Source organism: Macaca thibetana, chromosome 4 (genome assembly GCF_024542745.1).
Source record: "Macaca thibetana thibetana isolate TM-01 chromosome 4, ASM2454274v1, whole genome shotgun sequence".
Lineage (NCBI taxonomy): Eukaryota > Metazoa > Chordata > Mammalia > Primates > Cercopithecidae > Macaca > Macaca thibetana.
Window position 1 is genome coordinate 38,354,719 of NC_065581.1, and position 7,544 is coordinate 38,362,262.

The following is a 7,544-nucleotide window of genomic DNA, read 5'->3' on the forward strand; positions in this document are numbered from 1 at the left end:
TGGAAAGCAAATCAGCATTAACTAGCAAAGTTGAAGATGCATTTGTGTACCAATTGAGGTATATGAGTGTGAATTTTGTTGCAACAGCAAAAAATAAAAAATGTAAATGTCCATTGTATTCATTAGCTACTGCTGCAGTAAAGCTGTGTAACAAACAATCCTAAGAATATCATTGGCTTATAAGGACAAACATTTATTTCTTGCACACAGGAGTGCAGGTGAGCTGGGGTGAACTCACGTTCACACTGGCTACAAGTAGCTCTCATCTGGGGACTCAGGCTGAAAAGACAACAGCTTACTGGGAACATGCTCTTCTATGGCAAATGACAGGACCTCAAGAGGCCAAACTAAACCACAAAAGCACATTAAAAACCTCCATTTGCGGCCGGGCGCATTGGCTCACGCCTGTAATCCCAGCACTTTGGGAAGCTGAAGCAGGCAGATCACGAGGTCAGGAGTTCAAGACCAGCCTGGCCAATACAGTGAAACCCCATCTCTGCTAAAAATACAAAAATTAGCCAGGTGTGGTGGCATACCTCTGTGGTCCCAGCTGCTGAGGAGTCTGAGGCAGGAGAATCGCGTGAATCCAGGAGGCAGAGGTTGCAGTGAGCCGAGACCACACCATTGCACTCCAGCCTGGGTGACAGAATGAGACTCCGTCTCAAAACAACAAGAACAACAACAAAAAACCTCCTTTTGTATCACATTCTTTAGCATTTGCTTGGTTAAGTTCCATTAGGCCAAAGCCCGAGTCAACGGGATGGGGATATATTCTCCATCTACTCTGTACATCTACTCTATACAGTCCTAGAGTAAAGAATTGGGAGTGATAATTCAACCAGACCATGAATAGAAGAATGGATCAATAAACTGTGGTACAGTCATACAATGAAGTATTATACAGCAATGAAAACAAATGGCCTCGATCAGTAAACTATGGCCCATGGACCAAATCCAGCTTGCTGCCTATTTTTGTAAACAGGGTTGTATTGGAACATGGCCACGTTCATTCATTTACATATTGTCTGTATCTGCTTTCACACTATAATGACAGAGTTGAGCAGCTGCAACAGACTGTTGGGCCCACAAAGCTTAAAATATGAACAATCTGTCCCTTTCCAGAAAACTTTACCGAGCTCTGTTCTAGATCTACGCATATCAACATGGATAAATCTCACAAACATAATGTTACATGAAAGGACAAGTTGCAGAGGAATGTAAACCAGAGGCTCCCATTCACTTAAAGTTTGAAAATATTCAAAATATTCAAAACAGGGCTACATACTGCTGGTCTTAGTCCCTTTGTGCTGCGATAACAGAGTACCACAGACTGGGGAATTTAAGAAAAGAAATTTATTGGCTTGCAGTTCTGGAGGCTGGGAAATCCAATATGAAGATGCCAGCAGATTTGGTGATTCTGATTTCAAGATGGGGCCTTGAATGCTGTGACCTCCAGAGGGGAGGAAGGCTTAGTCTTTGCATGGTGAAAAGTGGAAGGGCAAATGACAGCCAGAGGGGGCTGAATGTGTCCTTTTATAATGGCATGAACCCACACACGAAGGTGGAGCCCCCATGGCCCAATCACCCCTTAAAGATCCCACCTCCTAATATTGTTACAATGGTAATTAGTTTTTCAACGTGAGTTTTGGAGGGGACAAATCTTCAAACCACAGCACGTCTAACTTTCAAACCTGTGCTGTACTAATGGTAAATATAAAAAGCAAGATAGTGACAGCCCCAGTCACTGGAGAGACAGATGTGCTTAGGACAGGTGCCCAGGGGGCCTCTATTGCATGGGTAATGTTTTCTTCCTTAAGCTGGGTGGAGGTGGTAGTGCATGGGGATTAATTTTATTGTTATTTATACCTTTTATGTAGGTCCTAAATATTTACAATATTAATAGAAAAAAAAGTTAGAAGAGGTAGGAGAGCACAGAGGTGGGGGAAGGGTGTTCCAGGCCCAGGCTCCAGGTTGCAAGGGTGGAGGCATGAGAAAGACGAGGCATGGCGTGCACGGGGAGGAGGGAATGGAGAGAGGAGACTGGGAGGACAGCTGGGTCTTTGGGCCATTCCCAGAAGTCTGATTCTATACCAAGGCCAAGGCAAGCCCCCGGGCAGCTCTGAGCTTTTGTGCCACTGTGATCAGATTTGTGTTTGAGAACAGTCAGCCTGGTTGCAATAGGGAGGGTGGTGGGGGGCAGGGCTGCAACACGACCCCAGAGGGAACACCTCCTCAGCATTTGTCCCTGAGGTGCCTCACTCTCTTACCCTACTCCTGGCCCTGGCATGCCTTCTCTCCTGAAGCCTGCATGGCTCCCTCCGTCCCCTCCTTCCAGTCTTCACTCAAAAGTTGCCTTCTCCACGAGGCCCTCCCTGGCTACTGTCTTTAAGTTGAACCCCCTCTGAATTTCCCTTATTCCCCTTGCTTTTTCTCCATAGCATTTCCTGTATATTTTGCTTATTTGTTTTGCTTATTGTCTTCCTCTACTAGAATGTAGCTCCATCTCCTCACTGATGGATCCCCAGGGCCTAGCGTAGTGGAGGATAATAGGAAATGTTCACTAAATATTTGCTGAATGAATGAATTTATAGGAACTCCAGGACTGACAGGAAGCTGTCACTTTCTCGTGCTGATTTCAGCCGCCTGGAGGATGAAAGCAGCTGTTTGGCCTGATTCAGGGATGGGGCTTGGCTCAGAGGAGGTGAAAGAAAGTCAGCAGGACGGGCGAGGGCTTTGAGAAGCTCCTCTGGGGTGAGGTCTCCACATCTTTGGTTATCAGGACACAAGGTGTGGTGTGGAAGAGCACGGACCCCAGGACCTGTATCCAGCCCTTCCGGGCCAGCTCTCGCTGGTGGAGAGAGGGCTGCCCCCTGCCCGCTTCCCTCCTCGGTGATGTTTCTGCTCCCAGCACCTGCCTTTACCTGGGCGACTCCTGTCATGGAATTCTGACCTCTCCAAGTCCTGCTTAGCTAAACTCCCTGCCTCCTCCGACCAATTTCCCCCTTTTTGGGATTCCTATACACTGAAACCTGTACTGTTCCACTCAGCCCAATGAGGAATGCAGCCTCGTAGATTTCTCACATTGTTTTTTGCGTGTGTTTTGTCTGCAGCCCCACTTGCGGCCTGCCAGAGCAGACCCCCATCTCCTGTGCGCCAAGAAGCCCACAGGGCGAGGGCCCCCACTGGTGCTCGGTAAACCCTCGTGGGGAGAAGGAAAGGTGCTGTCATTTCCATCAGACATGTGTAGCCACTAGCGTTTCTTTTGGGCTTCCCATCAAGTGGCACTTGCCTACCCCCCAACCCCCGCATTTCTTCTGATGGGAAACACACACTGTCACCTGTGCTGTCGCATTCCACCCTCCAAGAACCCCAGCAAGTGGGTGCTTTATTGCCGCTTTCCAGATGAGTGCACTGCCACCCTGAGAAAGGCAGGAGCCTGCCTAGAGCAGCACAGTCCGTCAGAGGCACAGTGGGTCAGAGCCGGCTCTGAGTTCCTTGGGGCTGAGGGAGAGAGAGCTCCCTCGTCCCCTTCTCTGCCAGCTGCATCTTCCCAGCTAGTTCAGAGCCTTCAACACCAGAAGACTGCGCTCTAGAGGGGAAGTCAGAGCCTGAGCTGAGCTGTGTATATGGCAGTGAACAAAGGCTCGGGGGCTCTTCCTAAATGTCTGGCTGGAGGCACCAGTGTTTGTATCAGTGGCCTCCTGTCTCCTTGCCTCCTGTCTTTGAGCTGAGTAAGGAATCAGAGAGCTCTCCTTCCACCTCCTGCCTGCATCCCCTCCACGAGGGCACCTGCTCAGGCCTGGCTTTAGCCAGATCACTGCACGGCTGCTTGAGACGGCTCTGCCTATGGGGAAAGTTCAGGCTTCTTCATCTGATATTCCAAGCACGCCTTGATCTGCCCAAGCTCACTCCTCCAGCCTCCGCCCGCCCGCCTTTCCTCACCGCTCAGTCCCTCTGCTCTCACTCCTGTAGGAAAGTTGTGTGGAGGTGGGATATGGTTATCCATGAGCACCTGAGGGGTAAGGAGCAGCCCTGTGGGTAGGGGCCAGGCCTCTGTGAAAGAGAGGTCATTTGCAGTGCATCCAGGAAACCTTCTCTTTGTCCCTTCTGACGCATACTCCCCTTTCCACACCCGGCTTCCCCTCCTTCTTGGCCTGGAATGCTGACTTCTCTGCATCCAAGGGCTCCCTTGCCCTCTGGCTTGCAGCTGGGTTTGGAGGAAGGGAGGAGAGTGAGGACAGGGAATTTATTACTCCAGGTCCCTCCCGCAAGGTCACCACAGGGTGGCCGTGTCCCTTTGACCCCGTTTGCAGCTGCTATTAGGCAGCTATTCTCAGAGGGGGCTCCCCCCTCTTGCTAGCCCTAGGGTTCTGAGGCTCCCCATGTTGGTTTCCCTAAACCCTGCCTCCATCTTTGTAGAGGCCCTTTATTCAAGTCTCCTCACGTTGCGCAGGGTGAGGCTGTGATCACGGTGCTACCAGCACCCTGCACGAATCTAATGCTGGCCCCTTGAGGGAGAGCCGAATCCCCAGACAGGAAACAGGGACTGAGACAGCAGGCTCTGTAGGTAGGAGGGCACAGCCGCCACTTCCTGGGCATCCTTCTCCTGGAATGGAGGCACCCCTTGGCGAGGCACAGGCAGGAGCTCAGTAAACTCCACTGACTATCTTAGTGCTTGCTGCTTCCAACATGGAGCTGAGTGCAAATGCCGAAGGTGGCTCCTTCCACTCCTCCTCTGGGAAGGGGAAGCCGCCCTGAACCACCAATGGAGACCATCCAGAGCACTAACAGTCATCTCCAAACACTTGGCTCACACACCCCAGTGGGCAGAATATTTTTGAGGATGTGCCGCTTATCAGGTCAGGGTCCCAGCAGGAGACAGATGCCACTTTTCAATTAGGGTAATATGAGCAGATTTCTTCACAGAGGACTCTTTGTAAAGGTGCGAGTGCAGGGACGCCTGGAGGGACAGTGCAGTAAGCAGGGGCTGGCTGCGCCGCAGGGCTGTGACCGCCACACCACAAGGGGAGGGGGTGCTGAGCCAAATTTGGAAGGAGACAATCAACTTGTAAGCAGCTTCCAGGAAAGAGTTGCCTGCGGTGCCCTGCGGGGATGGAGCGGTGGAATCAATTCCCCAACTGCACTTTGCCAGTGTCCTCTGATCTCCCCGAGCCTCCCCTTAGCCAAATCCTACCTGACACCTGAGGGCAGGGAGCCCGGGTGATGGAGACCATGCAGGGCAGCCTCAGAGCAGGGAGGTGGAGGAGGTGAGGAACCCAGGGGTAAGCAGGAGATACTCAGCGTGTATCCCTAGCAAATGTACACTTGTTTATTAGTAAATTCTAAATGTGCAATTGTGCTAATATGTGCATTATAAAGTATACAGAAAAAGGGGAGTTAAAAAGCATGTGGTAAAACAGATAGAAGTGGAAGTTCTATTCCATTTCCTCTGCCCCCAATAGATTCTTTCACGCCCCGTGGGGGTGTGTTTTTCCTGCTTTGAGGAACACCGAGTTCAAAGGCCAGTGCCCTGAAGGAACACTCTGGGGTGACGGGAACATTAAATTGATCTTCATGGTGGTTGTATGAGTGCATACACATGTGCCTGTGTCACGCTGCACACCGATCTGGGTCAGCGGGTTCCCTGTTCTTCCATTGTTCATCCAGGAGGTGGGGCTGCCTGTAGCTCCAGGGCTACCTCCCTCTCTGTCTTTTCTTCTCACTCCTCTTAGCCCATCCGTACAAGGCTGACGTGGTCCAGCCCAGAATGCCTGCCTCCCTGGGGAGGTCCAGCCACCTTATTCGCTGAGAGTAATCATGAGTCACATGTATATAGCTCTTTCTATGTGCTGGGAGTAGCTCTAAGAACTGAATATGCATTCACTCATTTAATCCCCGCAACAGCCCTGTGAACACTGGTACTGTCTTTACTTTCATTTTACAAACAAGGACACTGAAGCACAGAGAGGTCAAGTGACTCACCCAAAGCCACACAGCTTGTAGAGTAGAGGACTTGCTCCAGGGCTTGCGCTCCAATCCATGTTGTGCAGCTTCTCATCTTCCTCAGGGCCAGAAAGAAAGTTACACTCGGGGCCTGTTCCCTTGAAGCCGATCTCTTTTTTCTCTGTCATTTTTCCTAAATTCCAGTTCTTTTCCTCTCACGTGGCAATTGGTGTGGGATGGAGTCCAGGCCAGGGCTATCTTGGCAGCACTGTGGTAATGAATGAGCAGCGCCCTAGGGCAGGCAGCCTGGGAGGCAGAGTCAGGGCCTGGGGCTTCGCCTTTCTCCCGGTCAGCCTGGAGGTGGGAGAGGTTTCTGTTTGCCCAGACAAGCCCCAGCAGGCTGGCTTCCTTCTCGCCCTCCCTCCCCACCACCTGCAATGAGTTGCTGCTGCCCCAGCCTGTGAGATGCTCCACGGCCTTCCAGGCCCAGTGAACCCACACCCCGCCTTGTGAATCTGAGAGCCCAGATTCCCTCACTGCGACTCCGGGAAGGCAGGAACCATATCTGTCTTCCTCACTGTCACCACCCGACACCTTCCTCAAAGGTGCTTTGGGACACAGCAGGTACCAATAACTGCTAGACTCTGCAAAGGAATGTTAGAATGTTCTCAAAGGTCTTGACAATGTTCTGTGGGCCTGGTGGGTCACCAGGGTTTTCCAGCAGGTGAGTTTCATGGCCAGAATTCTCCAAGTGTCCTGAGGTGTTTGGGGCTGGCTGGTATCGTCCCTTTTTTTTTTTTTTTGGAGATACAGTCTCACTCTGTTGCCCAGGCTAGAGTGCCATGGCACGATCTCAGCTCACTGCAACCTCTGCCTCCCAGTTTCAAGCCATTCTCCTGCCTCAGCCTCCCCAGTAGCTGGGACTATGGTGCACACCAAAAAGCCCGGCTAATTTTTGTATTTTTAGTAGAGATGAGGTTTTGCCACATTGACCAGACTGGTCTCAAACTCCTGGGCTCAAGTGATCCGCCTGCCTTGGCCTCCCACAATGTTGGGATTACAGGCGTGAGCCACCGTGCCTGGCAGCATCCTCCCTTCTTTCTGAAGTGTTTACTGAGAGCTCTGGTAGCCTGATGAGCCCCTCCCCATGGGCTGCAAAAGAGAGGGTGGACCCCGCTCATCAGCAGCACGAGGTGTGGGAAGCAGCAGGATGATGCTTGCGAGGCCTGCTTCCCCAGCTGCTGGGCACCCCCACCCGGTGGGGGAGAGCCTGCGGGGCATGGGCCTCGCAATAGCCTCGCGTCAGAAGGCCCTGAGCAGACTGATCTCTGTTGCCTCACAAGGCAGGTCACTTCCCTCCTGAGCTTCCAAGCCTTTACCGGAGCTGTTTTCTTGTCCCTTAAGTCTGTCGGTATTGAAGTCTGGGCAGCCTGACAGCCCTGGCAGGCAGCCCAGAGGCCAGCGCCCCAGGCAGACACTCTGCCTTATTTAGGCAGCTTCGCGGCCGCTGTGATTGGGTGGCATTTGTGAGCACAAAAGAGAAGACTCGGGCATTCGGAAGGCCCTTTCAGCAAAGGGCGCCACAGGCCTGCTGGCTGGAA

At 51.9% G+C, this 7,544-nt stretch overlaps 1 protein-coding gene across 16 annotated transcripts in view; it reads right to left on the bottom strand.

The window, feature by feature from the left end:
- CCDC167 (coiled-coil domain containing 167) overlaps positions 1-7,544 on the bottom strand; it is a 699,343-nt gene that overhangs the window by 28,024 nt on the left and 663,775 nt on the right. The gene's annotated exons all lie outside the window — the stretch shown is intronic.